Raw genomic sequence first — 15,240 nt, forward strand, 5'->3', positions numbered from 1 at the left:
TTAGCACCCGCCACTTCTCAGGAGATTTATTGGAGATATATAACAAAGTGTTCCGGGCAAAAAAATTTGTCAGGCCCTGAGGAGAGGTGAGTAAGTAAAAAAAAAATATGGGTGCTCACACACACACGCACACACAAACACACAACACTTGCACACATACACACACATATTTTTTTAGTGGTATTGATCGTGCTAAATGAACGTGTTGTGATTTACTGCAGCCGTGGCCCATTGTTGGGTGGTGCTGTGATGGACTGCCATCATTTTCCAATGGTAAAAGCTTAGATAGAGAAAAGGCAGGAGGGCAGAATCCCATTTAATGGCCAAAGCAAAATTATTCCAAGATCTTCTCATGAGTTATGGTGCTCTTTTTTTCTTCACCGCCTCACTTTTTTTCTCTTGCAGCGACAGGTATGATGTAATTTCCAAATTTCATCAGAGACAGTAATCTCAACACTGATTATGCTGTCAATTAGTAAATGAATGTGGTGGTGAGGGGGGGGGGGGGGGGGGGAGGTGGTAATAACTCTGCAAAAGGAGTTGTCAAGCTTCCAAAATACATAAAGGACATAGCGAGGTAGGCAGACAGTAAAATGTGTCCAATCACAATATAACTGTCTATTTGCAAGGTAAGTGTACTACAAGAGTGAACCCACTTAAACTGATTTTACACTTCTTTTTTTTTTATTTGTGGAATACAGCTTTTCTTAGGTTCACGTAAATCTTTTTGGCATAAATCGATATAAAGGCTTCCATGCAGTGTACGAGATGAAAGTTGTATCACAATCAGGTCTGCCAAGGGCAAAAAGATGGAAAAAATAAGTTATTTTAATTTTTTTTTTTTTTTTTAAATACCACCACACATGTAAGGTCTGCCAAGAGTGAAAATGGTAGAAAAAAATAAGTTAATAATTCATTTTTTTTTTAAAAAATACTGATACCACACATGTGAGGTCTGTCAAAAACAAAAAGAAAAAAAAAATGTTTTTTATATTTATTTTAAAAAATACCAATGCCACACATGTAAGGTCAGTCAAGAGCTAAACGGGTAGAAAAAAAAATGTTATTTATGGTTATTTAAAAACTTACCAATACCACACATGTAAGGTCTGTCAAAGGCAAAAAGGGTAGGAAAAAAAAGTTATTTATTTATTTTTAAATCTCAATACCACACATGTGAGGTCTGTCAAGAGCAAAAAGGAAAAACATTTAATTTATATTTATTTTAAAAAAAATGCCAATACCACACATGTAAGATCTGTTAAGACCAAAAAGTTAAAAAAAAAAAAGTAAAATATTTTTTAAAAACATGACCAGTATCACCCATGTAAAGTCTGTCCAGAGCAAATATGATTTAAAAAAAAACATGTTATGTATATTTACTTAAAAATAAATGAAATTAAATTTTAAAAAAAATATATTAAAAAAAACAGCACCACACATGTAAGGTCTGTCGTGAGCAAAAAAAAGTGGAAAAATATAAGTTACTCATATTTATTTTTTAAAAATCTACCAATGCCACACATGTAAAACTGTCTATGAAAATAAGAAGTGTGGAAAATCAAAGTGTTTAATATTCGGCCAGCTCAGTTTGGGTGATCCTGCTTTGTTTCGGACTGTTTCTGAGCTCAAACTCTGTGCAGGCTAACATCTGTTCCTCTCTGCCTCTACAATAGCACAACTCAGCCGGGATGCAAAGAGAGGTCAAAAGATCAGTGCCTTCCCCTCTCACACACACACACACACACACACACACACACACACACTGAGAGTGAGAGAGAGAGGGAGAGAGGGAGAGATACCTCTCACCGGCTGCTGTTTTCCTATTGTGCGCCAGGGCTCTGCGAGGATAGGGCAAGCGATGAAAACGCGCACCTGCTTTAGAGGCATTACGGTAGCGCAGCAAACTGTCCCCCTTGCAACACACACACTCTCCCACACTCGTACACTCACACAGCCCTAGTGATTCAACCCTGATTTCCAGCGAACGAGCGAGCAACAGACGGGATGCCAAAAAAGTGAGGACCGGTGGAGAGGTCGTTGGCGCTGAATGAGCCTCATGAAGAGATAGCGGGGGGAAACGCAGACGCAACAAAACAAGACGAGAAGCTGCGCGCTTTCTCCGCGGCAACTTGCGCACAGTGCCAGAGTTTTAGCGGCAGTATTGTTCTGACTTCACTCCAGAGGGGCCACTCCGAGGAGAGAGGACGCACACAAAAGGGAAAAAAGGAAAAGGACTAACGAGCACGCTTTGTCGTTTAAAGTAATGGTCCTGCGGTCTTAGATCCTACATTTCTCTGTCTCTCTCTCCCCTCTTGTTTCTTTCCGTTTTTCTTTTTTTTCTTTTTTTTTTTTTTTTTTTGTAAATCGTCCCGTCGGTTTGTGTCCCCCTTTGTCGCCGCGAGAGAGAGTGGACACGCCGGGGGTTTGAGGAGCAGAAGCGGGGCTGTCCACATGGTCCAACCACTGGCGTGAAAGTTGACTTCTTCAGAAAACAAGAGAACAGGTTGATGCATTATCTACACTTTTCCTTCCCCCCCTTGTTCTGTTACCTTCCTCACTCTTTTCCTCGCTTTTCTGTGCTTCCATTGAAACTCTCTGATGCGCACATTAAAGCCAAAAACACATCAACTTTTTCATCGCACATTGTTTGTGAAACTCCTCCAAGTCAGCCTAATAATATCACAGGGTGTTATAGAGTGTTACACAGCTTGGCACACTCGGAGATCACACTTCCCTCCGTGTATGTTTCATTTGAACTTTGCTTTTGTTGAACGCTAAACTTATCAGCCACGTTTTAAAACCTCTCTTTGAAGTTTCCATCTTTTTCAATTTCTATAGACAGAAGTTAATTTCGATCTCATCGCCACTTTCACACACGTGTCATACCCAAACTGTGCTTTATTTAACCCGACCTTTTATTTTATTGGACAATTTATTATTCCAGCTCTTAAAATTTATCAGAGCATACTTTGGTGGAGTGAAAGGACCGGTGCTTTGGAGAAAGTGTCATTGTCCGAAGTCCTCGCTCATGAGGCAACAAAAAAGTTTGTCTAAACTAAGATGTCGGATTCTAATGGAGGCAACAAACTTCACTTGGCGTCCCCTCGGTTAATAAGCCTTGTTAAGGGATTTGATAATAAACACCGACGTGGGTTATGTGGTGATAATTTTACACAGCCGTGTGAGCATCGTGTGAATGCTTTGTCATCGCTTTATACCTGTTTAACTCCCAGCCGCTTAACTCTGCCTCCAAGTTTAATACTGTCATTTTGTTTGTGATAAATAAACAATAAGGTTTATTAAATTAAAAGACGGAGCCCCTCAGTGGAGATAACAGAGCCCTTGTTTTATCTTTCTTGTGGACATATCAATAGGTCAGGGAACAATGCTTTCTTTTCAAAGCATTTTGACTTTTGAAATTGGAACCGCGTTTTGTGACCTCACTGAGTTTTGCTGTATTTTCTATAGCTGTGCACCGGATTAATTAAATAACATAAAGATGGTTTTACGCAGCAGGGCGTGGAGGAAAGCTGTGCAGTGAAACTTTAACTAAGAAAATTAGGGGTTAGATTGTGATAATTCATGCATTATAACATGCGTAAAAGCTGTTTTTATATTTCACAAAGCAGACTTATTGCGTGGAATAAAACGCACGTGTTATACTTTTAATTATAAAATATAAAACTATTCCCGCACATTAAAAGCTGGCTTTGACGATTTTATAAATTTAGAAATTGAGGGGGTTGAAGTCTGCACCAGAACCTCTGCATGACCCATGTTTTTCCTTTCTTTTTGCAGTCATAAACCGCCTGAAAGTAGGCCCACACCACAGAGGAAAATTATCTTTTCCTCCTAGAGCAAAGAAAAAACTTTTCTACCGGGACGATAATTTTTTAAAATAACATATTATAATGAGGTTAACAGTTTAAATTTGACTTAATTTTGCGCAATAACACAACAAGTGCTGTGAAAATGAAGTTGCTGCTCCTGGGGGAAAAAAAACCATTAATCAAATCAAAGATGAAACATCAGCCACATCATGTCAGATGGACTCAGGTCTCGCGTGATGGAAAGCTGTAGACACACACACAAAAAAAAAAAAAAAAAAAAAGAGGGAGAGATGAAACGACAATTAATTGCTGTTAGTTGTCTGTCATTGAGAGAAAAGCATACAGGCCGTGTGGGTGCACACCCTGACACGGGCATTATTGCCCCGTGATTGATGGGCGCCGGGGCATTTGGCATAATTAATTTTATTTACTGTGTCCCTCTCTCTCCTGTTGTGTCCCCCCCACACCACCACCACCACCCCTCACTCCATACCCACCCCCCCACACCCCCCCTCCTGTCCTCTGTGGTGGCATTTCCGCGACGCGATGACACACTTTTAATTGCACTTTAATAGAAGATCCAGCGGGAATGAAAAAGCTCTTCATCACGTTTTATGACCTTGTCACATTTCTGGTGTCAGACAGGAAAGCAGGTATTTTGTGGCAGCTTGGAGCCTCTGGTGTAAAGCTGATGCAGAATTAGATATTTAAAAAAAAAAGAAGTTTATTTCATGTAGATGAATTACACATGGAGTTNTCACATTTCTGGTGTCAGACAGGAAAGCAGGTATTTTGTGGCAGCTTGGAGCCTCTGGTGTAAAGCTGATGCAGAATTAGATATTTTAAAAAAAAAAAAGAAGTTTATTTCATGTAGATGAATTACACATGGAGTTGCATAGAAATCTGCACAGTAATATTTTTAGTGTTCACAGTTTCATGCTGTGCTTTATTTAAAACTGCAAAATTAGACCAGAATTTTTAAGAATTTGTTAATTTTGAAACAGATTAAAAAAACATATATTTTTTTTGTTATTGCACATCAGCTCGCCTGAAACAAATCCAGCAATGTGACAATAATTTGACCGCAACCCTTCGTGCATCTCACGTAATTCTTTTCTACATGCTAAATTTGCTAAAATGATTTCCCATAAATATGGGACAAAATTGTTCGCACAGTTTTGACTGCTTTTTTAAAAATTCTTGCATTCTTGCTACATGTTGGTCAGCTGCTTCATTTCTCCCTGGCACAGTGAAGCCTCAGCAGCTGAGACGTCTCAGTTACCCTAAAAGAATAATGTTTTGAGTTGCAGGTGAGATTTACAAGAAAATGCACATCACTGAACAATTTAGTTATTTGTACATTTTTTATTAAAATGGCCTGGCTGATAATCACTCGCAAATCTTGAAAATAAAACCCACAATGGAGCTGAGGGAGAACAGTGAGACGCTGCTAAAAGATAGAGGATCTTTTTTGTTATTTCTTTTTCTTTTTAAACACTGCAGCATTTAGCAACAGTGTAAACCCACTGTAAAGTTCTCCTTTCTATGATGTGCTTTGCTCATTGATCACACCAGTGGCAGGCTTTTCATGGAAATATAATAGGAGACAATGATACAAAAGAGTATTTGAGAGGCAGAAGTAGTTATTTGGGTAAAAAAGAGTGTACGTGTGCAGGAAACCAGAGGTGTCAGAGACAGATTGACTCTTTCTGCTCTCTGTCGGCTATTGTGCGTCCGTGTCTGTGTGTTTGCCTCAGCATTGCCACCTTTTTTCATCTGACTTGCCTCAACACTTTTCCCTCTTTGCTTTTTTTCCCCCCTCTCCTCTTGACAGCTGTGTCTTTTCCATGTCCTGTTTTGTTTCATTGTTTGTAAGAGTCGCTCACATGCTGCTGATTTTTATCACTTTCAGACTCTGTTCTCCACCAGACAATTGTTTCTGTTATGCTTACTGACACATTACTTAAATGATGATTTTTCAGCCTCGGTCCTGTGTGTGTGACTGAGTGCCGGTGTGTGACTCCAGCACATGTGTGAGACCGTCTAGAGACGGGCAATAATGGCTATGAATCTCATGCGCTTGAAAACCCCTTCAAGCAGGATTAAAAGCCAGCAACATGATTGTGTTAGTCCATAAACTCACTCAGAGAGTCCTTACCTCCAGCATGAGCGCGTGCAGATGTATGTGTGGAAGAGTGTATATATCTGAGTGCGGGAGTGTGTGTGTGCACAAGAGTGCTTTTTTCTCAATTCACCTGTCCTGCTTGAGTGAAAATGGACAGTATTTGAAGTTTTAAATGTCCTGTGCGTCGGTAGCGTTGATGGCTCGCCTGTCCGTCTCTCCATCTCTCGCGCTCTCCTCATTAAAGCCCTCCTGCTATCCCAAGCCCACAAGTCTGAGTGGGCTTTTGGCTCCAAAGTGATGTTGAAGAGCACCCGTATACGACTCTGCTATACATGTAGGATTTGACCCGTGATAGATACTCGCAGGTTTACTTCTATTGCAGCACTTAGTGCATTACCTGCTCAAAAAGCTGAAATGGTTAAATTTTCAATATCCTTTAGATGGGGTTTGAGGAAAGCAAAAATGTTGCCGTGCAGGGAGCGAAAGCATAAATGGAATTATTTCAAGTGTTGGTCCTGAAGCTGCTGTTATTGCAGGGTGTGTGTGCGCATTTGAGCTGAACATGTTTTGGGGCTTTTAAATGTGGAAACAGTGTAGGGTAAGATTTTATACAGACTGCAACAATTATGTGTTAAAATAAAACATACTTTAATTTAGTATCTCTGAATTTTATAGCTAAAAAATGTCCTTTTCATGTGCTGCAAAAAGATTTAAAAAAAGAAAACGTCTCCATATGTAATCACTGAGTACCATTACATTAGCAATTACGGCTTGTTACGTATTTAGAAATATGTTAATGAAATATAATTGACAAATTAATGGATTAAATGAAGGTGTTATTCTTCATGGGCAGCCAGTATTTAGGGGGGGAGTGTTCTGGTTGTGTATTGAAGTGATTGACTGCACAGTGAAAGTGCCGCCACATTGCTGTAGACTGAGGCCTGATTATACATGTGGTTCTAATTGAACCTGCTATTTAGGAGAAGTTGAGGGCTGAATACATGTGTGTGTGTGTGTGTGTGTGTTTGTCTGTCAGTGTGCGTATATAATAAATCCCACACATTTTTCAAAGATGAGACGTGTTTTTCGTGACGGGTCAGAAGGCGGCGGCGTGCAGGAAAGTTGCAGGATGGCGGAGGAAAGCGAGAAGATGCCTTTAGGAAGCTGACCACCTGTGAGAGAGAGTGTTGTCCTTTGTCGCCTTTTCTTTTGCCTTTTGTGCCTTTTGAAAGAGCTGTCATCGCGTCTGTGGTGACAGCGGCAGTGCTCGCAGTCCCAACTTCATTCCTTCAAATGTACGCACTTTTCTCCCTCTGATTGATAAGGTAATCATTTCGCTTGACACAGTGGTTTAGCCTGTGGTCATTAACATGTCCATGCGTTTCAGATGAGCTTTTCTGATGTGTGTGTGGGGTGGCTGGGAGGTAGGCCGGCTCAGAGATGTTGCTCCAGCTCCACAGAGCACTGGCCCATTAACAGCTGATGGATGTGGGAAGGAGTGACCCAACAGCTCAGAGCGGAAGAGACTGTTTCCTATGGGCACAGGGGGGGGAAAGGGAAGCAAGAGAGGGACGGACAGAAAGATACAGCATATGAGTGAAAGGCTGGTCGAAAAAGAGGGAAACGACAGTGCGAGTGGTTTTTTAAGGCGTGGGTCATTATAGCTGAGGAAGCATTAGATCAGCCTCTCCAGAGTGGCGCTTGGCACCTGAGGCTGGAGCTGAGGGAGAGGGCTGTGGCTGTGGAGTCTGGGGGAATGAGAGCACAGATTGTGAAGTAAGGCTATCAAGTTTGAGTCCACACACAGAGAAAGAGGATCATTAGGTCAGCAGCACAGCCCGGTAGAGGCCACAAGATGGTCAGCGGAAGCAGAAAAAACACCCGAGCGGCGTTGTGTGTTGAAAGTGAGAGAACGCCTGTTGTGTTTGAGCAGAGCGTCTTCATGAAAGAAAAAAAAAAGCTCTCATCGGTCGTTGTGTCCCCTGCTAACTCTGCATTGCTTCTGACAGCTGTATTTGTGTTATGGATTTTCCTTCACTCCGTCCCGTCTCCCTTTCCTTTTCCCCTGCCTCCCTCTCCCTCAGTAGTCGGCTCCCCTCCTCTCCATCGCCTCCACCCTATGACCTTTTTGTAAGCACTTCATCAGAGAGCCGTTGGTGTTTTCTAAAGTGCCGCGACAAACTGACAGGGCAGCCGTCAATCGAGCGGGGGGGAACCGAGGGAGCAGATCAGTGGAAAGCTTCGCTCAGAACAACAATGTGACTAAACTTTCTGCAGCACTGCTTTAATGTGTATTGAAAGGATGGCTGTGAAGGGTAGGTGACAGCTGTGAAGCGCAAGACTCTGAATGTTATGGATACACACACACACACACACACACACACACTCACAGAGACGCGCACATGCATTTTGCACATTTCATAAACCATCTGACTGTAAAGAAGCGTTACACAGCTCTTGAGTACTCGTCTGTCCGTGGTGCTGTGGCGGTAAAAATCTGCCGAGCGCACGAATGCGCGCTCCGATAAAACGCTGAGATTCACAGAAGAGGAGGAGCGCACAGGGATTCATATCCAGGTCCATAAACTCAACTACAAACTGATTGAACTCTCATCACTTTTACGAGTTCTTGGCAAATAACAACACTTCCTCTTTAGATTTCTTCGCTCATTTCATTTTTTGTTTGATTCCTGAGATGTCTGTTTGACTGCAGTTATCAGATCTACCATTAATCTGATTTCTTTTACATTCTGATGTGCATCAGAGTGAATTGCTTCAGCCAGGATGACTTTACATTAACATACAAAGATAGGAAATTAGCAATGCAGTATTTCCCCTTGTCCCTGTTCCTTGCCGTCCTGGACCGGGGAGGTAATAACCATTTAAATGCATCTCATTATGTTTTCTAATCCGTAAAGTATCGGGATGTTGGCTAACGCAGGCGAAAGTGAGGCTGGAGCGTTGGCGTGCACCGCTCTTTTATGGTATTAGTATTTATGGTATTAGTTCCGGGGGACATGGGATGCCTACTTAAGCTATTAGCATGTGAGGCGCCGTGGGATGATCCATCCCCTGACAGGACGAGCTGTTAACCAGTGTTAAACTGAATCACAATAGGCTGCCTGGGTTGACAGATTGACAGAGCTCGCTCTCAACGCTCACTCGGGCCGCCCTTCCATCCACCTCCGCCGCGCGTAACCCCACATGGAGATTTGTTCACTTGGGAGTTAAGTTTTCCAAAAACTTCTGGAAGAAACATCCAGAGATCATTTTCAGAGTAAATATGATGAATGTGATGTGGCCCTTAGAAAAAGGCTACATGCTCTCTTTGTCTCTCGTCTCGTCAACTTCTGTCCTCCGTCTCTTTTCTTCCTCTGTTTCCTCCTGCTGTGGCTCTCAAGGTGAAGAGACTGTACAGGCTCGGCCCAGTGGGGTGCGGACTCTATGGCTTCTATAGTGGCCTTTTCACAGAGGAGAGAGGGAGGGGGAGGATGGTGCCTGCTAGAGCCACTATCGGGAGTCTTGGAGATCGCTCACAGACGAGAGGGATGCTGTTCTGCATGTGTGTACACTTGTGTGTGTGTGTGTGTGTGTGTGTGTGTGTGTGCGACTACAATTAACTGTCAATCATCCGGTGACCCTCCACCTCTCTCCTCCTCGGACAGAATTCCTCAGGTTTTAGGTTTTGTTTTTCAGACGGCTGTCGGAGGAGAAGAAAAGCAAACAGGTCGTCACTTTCCCAACTTGTGTGTATTTTTTAGACGTAGAAAACACTCACTCTGTCATTATTTTTATAGATTGTTTCACCCGTGTCAGACGCTGATTTATAATAAAAAACATTGTTCCCAGACAGAGCGATAGAGAGCTGTGTTGTTAAGTAGTTGGTGCTTGTTCATCAGCGGCCGTTTATTCACTCTGTGGCTGCTCGCTGGGCATTGAAACTCTGTTAGTGTGTATGCGCACACACATGCACGCCTGTGTGTGGTGGGCATTGTTGACCGAGAGACATCTGCCACTAGATTATACCCAGCTGTTATCTGAATAATTGTGTAATCCCCCCCTCCCTCCCCGCTCCCTCCCTCCCTCCTACTCCCTCCCTCTTACTCCCTCCTTCCTTCCCTCACTCCTCCTCCTCCTCTGCTCCCTTCTTGCCCCCACATCCCTTCTTCCTCCGACTGATGAGACGGAGAGTGATGAGTCTTTTCTCCGGGTGGCACTTTGGGCTTTTTCACGAGTGTTTATGAGTGTGTGAGCTTGCATGTGTGTGTGTATCTCCGCAGCCCCTGGTCACCGGTCGTTGTCTGACATTTGTAGAAGGATTTTAGTCCCCCCCCACCCCACTCCTCACACACACACACACACACACCTCCCTCCCCTCTCCACCCCTCCCCGTGGCTCTCGGGGAAATAAAAGTAGCCTAATCCTGCCAGATCAAGATTGCTGTCCACCACAGCTTTACCAGCCTGTGAATTAGAGCCAGCTCTCATGTTCCTGAGGAGACAGAAGGCAGAGTGTGTGTGTGTGTGTGTGTGTGTGTGTGTGTGTGTGTGTGTGTTTGCGTTGTGGGCTGTTGGCCTTTGAAGCAGCGTTAGCTGTTTGCCGGCAGAATGCTGGTCAGGGGGTGAGAGGAAAGGAAGGTAGAGAGCACCGAAAAACAAGAATTAAAGAGCTGTTCAAAAGTAGAGAAGACTTTGAGTTTTTAGATTTTGGGCTCATTGTTCAAGCCAAGGTAATTATTAAAATAATTTTAATAGGCTGCATATGATACTGTTAAAATATATTTACTGTTATCAGATTCCATGTTAATTAAAGAAAAGTTTTCTTATTGTTTTTGTTTTTTTGTTTTTTTTAACGTGTGCCGTAGTTTTTCATTTTCAACTTCAATACATCAATTCAAGTTTTAAATAAATGCCTTTATTTTTTCTTTCAACAATTAATTAAAACATTTTTTTCCTGGATTAAAAGAGAGAAAACATCATTGAAATATTCTGCTGTCACACTCTCACTGTTCCACTGTATCTACAAAGGCACAAAGCAATGTTTTAAACACAGACATTTTCCCCACTTCCACAGACAATTTTGGTCAACTCATGACGAGACATACAAAAAGAAAATGTTGTCCATTTTTAAAAATTATTACTTTTTTTTATGCATCGGGAAGGATGCTTCTGTGTCACTCTTGAGGCTGCACACACACACACACACACACACATACACACACACACACACTCACAGCATGCGTGCCTGCATTTGCCAGGGCTGCCTTCGTTTCTGGTCGGTGGTTGGTCGGAAAGTGTTCTTTTCCCTTTCGGAGCTCCGATAGTCGCTCACTGTGAAGGACTCAACACTCGCTGTCTCTCTTTTCTCCTCCTCGCCTCTCATTCTGTTGCACTTTCTCCTGTCCATCTCCTCTTTCCCCCCGTCTGTGCTCTCCCTTTCTCCCTCTCCTCTCCTCTCCTCTCCTCTCCTCCCTCTCCTCTCCTCTCCTCTCCTCTCCTCTCCTCTCCTCTCCTCTCCTCTCCTCTCCTCCTCTCCCTGTCATGCCTGTTGTCCCTAATTATCACGGCTCTGTGTTTCCTCAGCCTCTTCATTACATCCAAGCTGTCATCACAGTTTACCTCCAACATTTGCTACCTCTCCTCAGGCCCCATTTCAATAGGAATCATTTATTCTATATGACTGAAATGACAAGACTCAATGCAAGGTCAATCACAAGCTCAGTCTCTCAGCAGTCCCTGAGAAGCTGTTTTTTTTTCGTGCGTGTTTTTGTAAAGCATTTAAAAAAAAAACCATTTTCTTTTTAATATCTGTTTGTTGAAGTATTTTGCAAGCAAACTTCATGTAAGAGAAGCAAGGCATTATCACTGTAGTGCATTCACACATATTCCAAATAATTCTGGTTTGTAAACTTTGGCCTATAGGTGCTGTTACTCTTTCAAAGACTTATATTCAGTGTGAGAAGTCTTTATTTAGTCTATTTTGTGATTGTAGTGAGACGTGAATGTAGTGTTTTGTCAGCACACCTACTTGTCCCTGGACAAGGAGAACATGGGAGAAAACAGAGATCTTAGCCAGATTCTCTGACAAAAACAACTAATGACAAGGGACAAAAAAATAGACTTCTACTTTTTCCATTATGAGACTTTTTTGAAGCACAATCACAGGAATATTTTCTTCAAGGACTGAGGGCATTTGTTACCAGGTTGAAAGGCAGCCTTTGGGGTGCTGGATTAGCAGACACCACAATGCCCATTTGCTGAGTGAAGGTCAGCGCTGCCGTATGCAACCTGTAGCCCTAATCGGCAACTTCTGCTGTTGCAGGTTTCCATTGTCTAAAGGTCAGTCACACAGTGCGTTAGCCTCGGAAAATAGTCAGCGTAAACGAGGGAGGGGACTGCGGGAGGAACGAAGGACTAAAGTACAAAAAAAAGAGGACAGGAGGGAGGGGGAGTGGCAGTGAAACCCTGCCATGCTCCGTGGTGTCAGGCAAGCGTACGGCTTCTGGGGGCTTTGTGAAAAGTTTGCCTGCAAAACTTTGCTGAAGGCTGGGTTTGGTTTGAGTGGCTCCCCCAGGGGTTCGCTCAGAGAGTGGGTGGAGGGGAGAGGAGGAGGAGGAGGTGGGAAGGGGAAGTTTGAAAGCAAAGGAGAGGAGGAGAGGGGAGCAGAGCACAGAGAGCAGGCATGCCGTCACAGTTGTCCGTTGTTGCGGCGCGCAGGCCCTTAGTCGCTGATCTAAGAAACACAACTCCTGAGCTCACGCCCCCTCCTAATCCCTCCCCTTCTCCCCTTCACCCCTTTTTCTCTCCCCTGTCTTCCCCTCCATCCTCCTCCTCGCTGCCCTGCCTCTTCGTCTATCTCTCTCTTAGCTTTCGACAGCTCTGTGCTGTGATTTCAGTGCTGGTTATTAACACACAGTCTGCATTAGTGGAGCAGTGGCTGGGCCTATTTGCTGGTAATGAGGATAGGGGGCCTGTGCTGTATAGTAACTTGTTTGACCTCCAGTGGCGGGGTCAAGTTCATCCCGAGGAGGTGTAATTCTCTCCCTCCTCAGCCCAAACACATGACTGCACCCTGGGGGGAGGACATGAGGGAGGAAGGAGGAGGAGGAGGAGGAGGAACGGAGCGAGGTGGCCCTCTTCATCCCAAATTTGAATCTCTCATCCCCTTCTCGGCTCTCTCCTTCCTCTCCCTCGTCCCCTCTCTTCCCACAGGGTTAATTGAAGGGGAAATTGATAGTTCTGTGCGGTAATTGTGGCTTTGAGAATTCTCTGTCTCCCACGGAGAAAGATGAGGGCAGCTGTACCAAAGACAGGATGACGTGTTGTAAGAGAAAGAGAGAGAGAGAGAGGAATATGGGGAGAGAGGCAGATGGGAGAGCAAATAGAACCCCCCCCCACCTCACACACACACACACACACACACATACACATACACACATACTTTCCCCGCCGCACCCCTCAGGGTGGGGGTTTGATTGGTTGATGAGGGAGCGTGTTGATTGGCTGATGACGAGCGGAGATTTCTGCATAACTTTACTAGCCGGGCTCTTACAATCATTCAATTCATTATCCAATCAGAGGGACTCACCATACTGCTCTGTATCCTCACCGACTCTCCTTTTAATTCTCCTTTTGAACCCCCCTCCCTCCCTCTCTCTCCGTTCCTCCCATACCTCCCCGAGGAGTCGGGGATGGACAGATGAGTGGAGCGCGCTGTATCTGTTCGGTTCTGCTCTGCTGCCTGCTGAAGTAGAGAGAGACAAACTTATATTCCACTGATGCCAGTGCTGAATGGACTCTCTGCCTCCCTCTCTCCTTCAAGAGGGGCTTTTCTTTCCCAGGGGCAGAGCTTTATAATTAGTCTTCTTCCAGAAATAGAAAACTAGTTTTCTGAGGTGAAGTCACCCGCTGATGTGTAGTTTTTAAAGCTGCGAATTTGAATTCATACAGAACAAAGTCAAATCTATTATATATATCGGGAAAATCAATTTTCGCCAGCACCCACCTGCCACGTGCTGTTTTCAAGTTTAATTTGACAAAATAAAGACGTTTATGTGGCAGAAAGTATCGCCAAAATTAAATGACTGAGGTAGTAGAAGGTTTGGGTTCCTGTAGTAACAGCAGGTCTTGTTTTAGCTCCTGGCTTAGTTGTTTAGTCTCAGCTCAGACCACCCCAAGGCTGTCACCCAGCAACGTTGTATGTGTGCGCCCGTGTTGTCTTTATATTTAATTTTCTTCATTGTGTGCTAAAATTTGTCAGTGTATTCATTTCTCCCGTTGACTTTATCTCTGCCATTGGTTCCGTTTTTTTTTTTCCTGCCCTGTTTTTCCCACCTCTTGCCCCCCCCCCACTCTTCCTCCCTCCCTCCTCCTCCCCCTCACTCCCCTCTGCCTCTCCTTACCGCTCTCCTCCTCTCTTCCCCTCCCCTCTCCTTTCGCTTTCTCTGTCCGTTAATGAGAATGTGTTAACGAGAAAGAAAGATCTATTGGGTAAAGCACAATTTATCAGAAAGGCAGAGGTTTGGAAGAGAGAGAGAAAAAAAAAGGCGGCGGGCCCTTCAAAGAAGTCCTATTCTTGTGGTTGTGAATGTTTGATGAGACAGTGAAAAGTTCCCCCTCTAACGTCATGGTGTCTGAACAGAAGAGAACAGAACCGTTCTAATCATGCCGCGCAGAAAAAATGACTTCCAACCCGATTTAATTAACTGATAAGAAACGGCTTCAAATTAATTTTTCAAGGATGTAAGATTTTGATTAAGAAACTCCTAAAAGAAATAGACGAATAATCAATTTTTTAATCAACTTACTCAAATGGTAACTGGTTAATATGATAATTCTAGCAATTAGGGCAAATATTGTCGAGCAGCAGTTTCTATGCATCCTGTTAAAGGAATTATAATATCTTTACATCTAATTATCATGGTTATTTAATTTTTTTGTATGGCTACCTCTCAATTTTACCATTCGTTTTTTTTTTTTTTTCTCATCTGCCATTATAGGGATAATGAAATGAGAAGTTGGAAAGTGTAATAAGATGAAACTTTTATAAGGGCCAACCTGAATGGGGCTTTTCACACACCCTGATTGGATAGATATTTAGGAAAAGGGAAAGGAGAGTTGTTCAGAATGACATTATTTTCGCTGGTTTTACATGCAGAGCTGAGATGGATCTTTAGATGTGTGATTCTTTTATTTCGTCAGCAGATTAAAGTAGCTAATAGCTCCTGGCTTCTCTGTGTGTCTCCTCTCTGATTCATAAGCGAGTAGGCCCGGGCCATGAATA

General features: G+C 43.4%; 1 protein-coding gene across 2 annotated transcripts in view; it reads left to right on the forward strand.

Moving 5' to 3' along the window:
* The first annotated feature begins 1,870 nt into the window (after nucleotides 1-1,870).
* Nucleotides 1,871-15,240, forward strand: part of foxp4 (forkhead box P4) — a 105,795-nt gene continuing 92,425 nt past the window's right edge. Inside the window, exon 1 of one of the 2 annotated variants that reach the window (XM_050037173.1) lies at nucleotides 1,871-2,506. The gene's annotated coding sequence lies outside the window, so the exon portion shown is untranslated. The remainder of the gene's footprint in view (nucleotides 2,507-15,240) is intronic. The other variant, XM_050037174.1, reaches the window with a different exon arrangement.

The sequence above is a fragment of the Epinephelus moara genome, chromosome 24, assembly GCF_006386435.1.
Source record: "Epinephelus moara isolate mb chromosome 24, YSFRI_EMoa_1.0, whole genome shotgun sequence".
NCBI lineage: Eukaryota > Metazoa > Chordata > Actinopteri > Perciformes > Serranidae > Epinephelus > Epinephelus moara.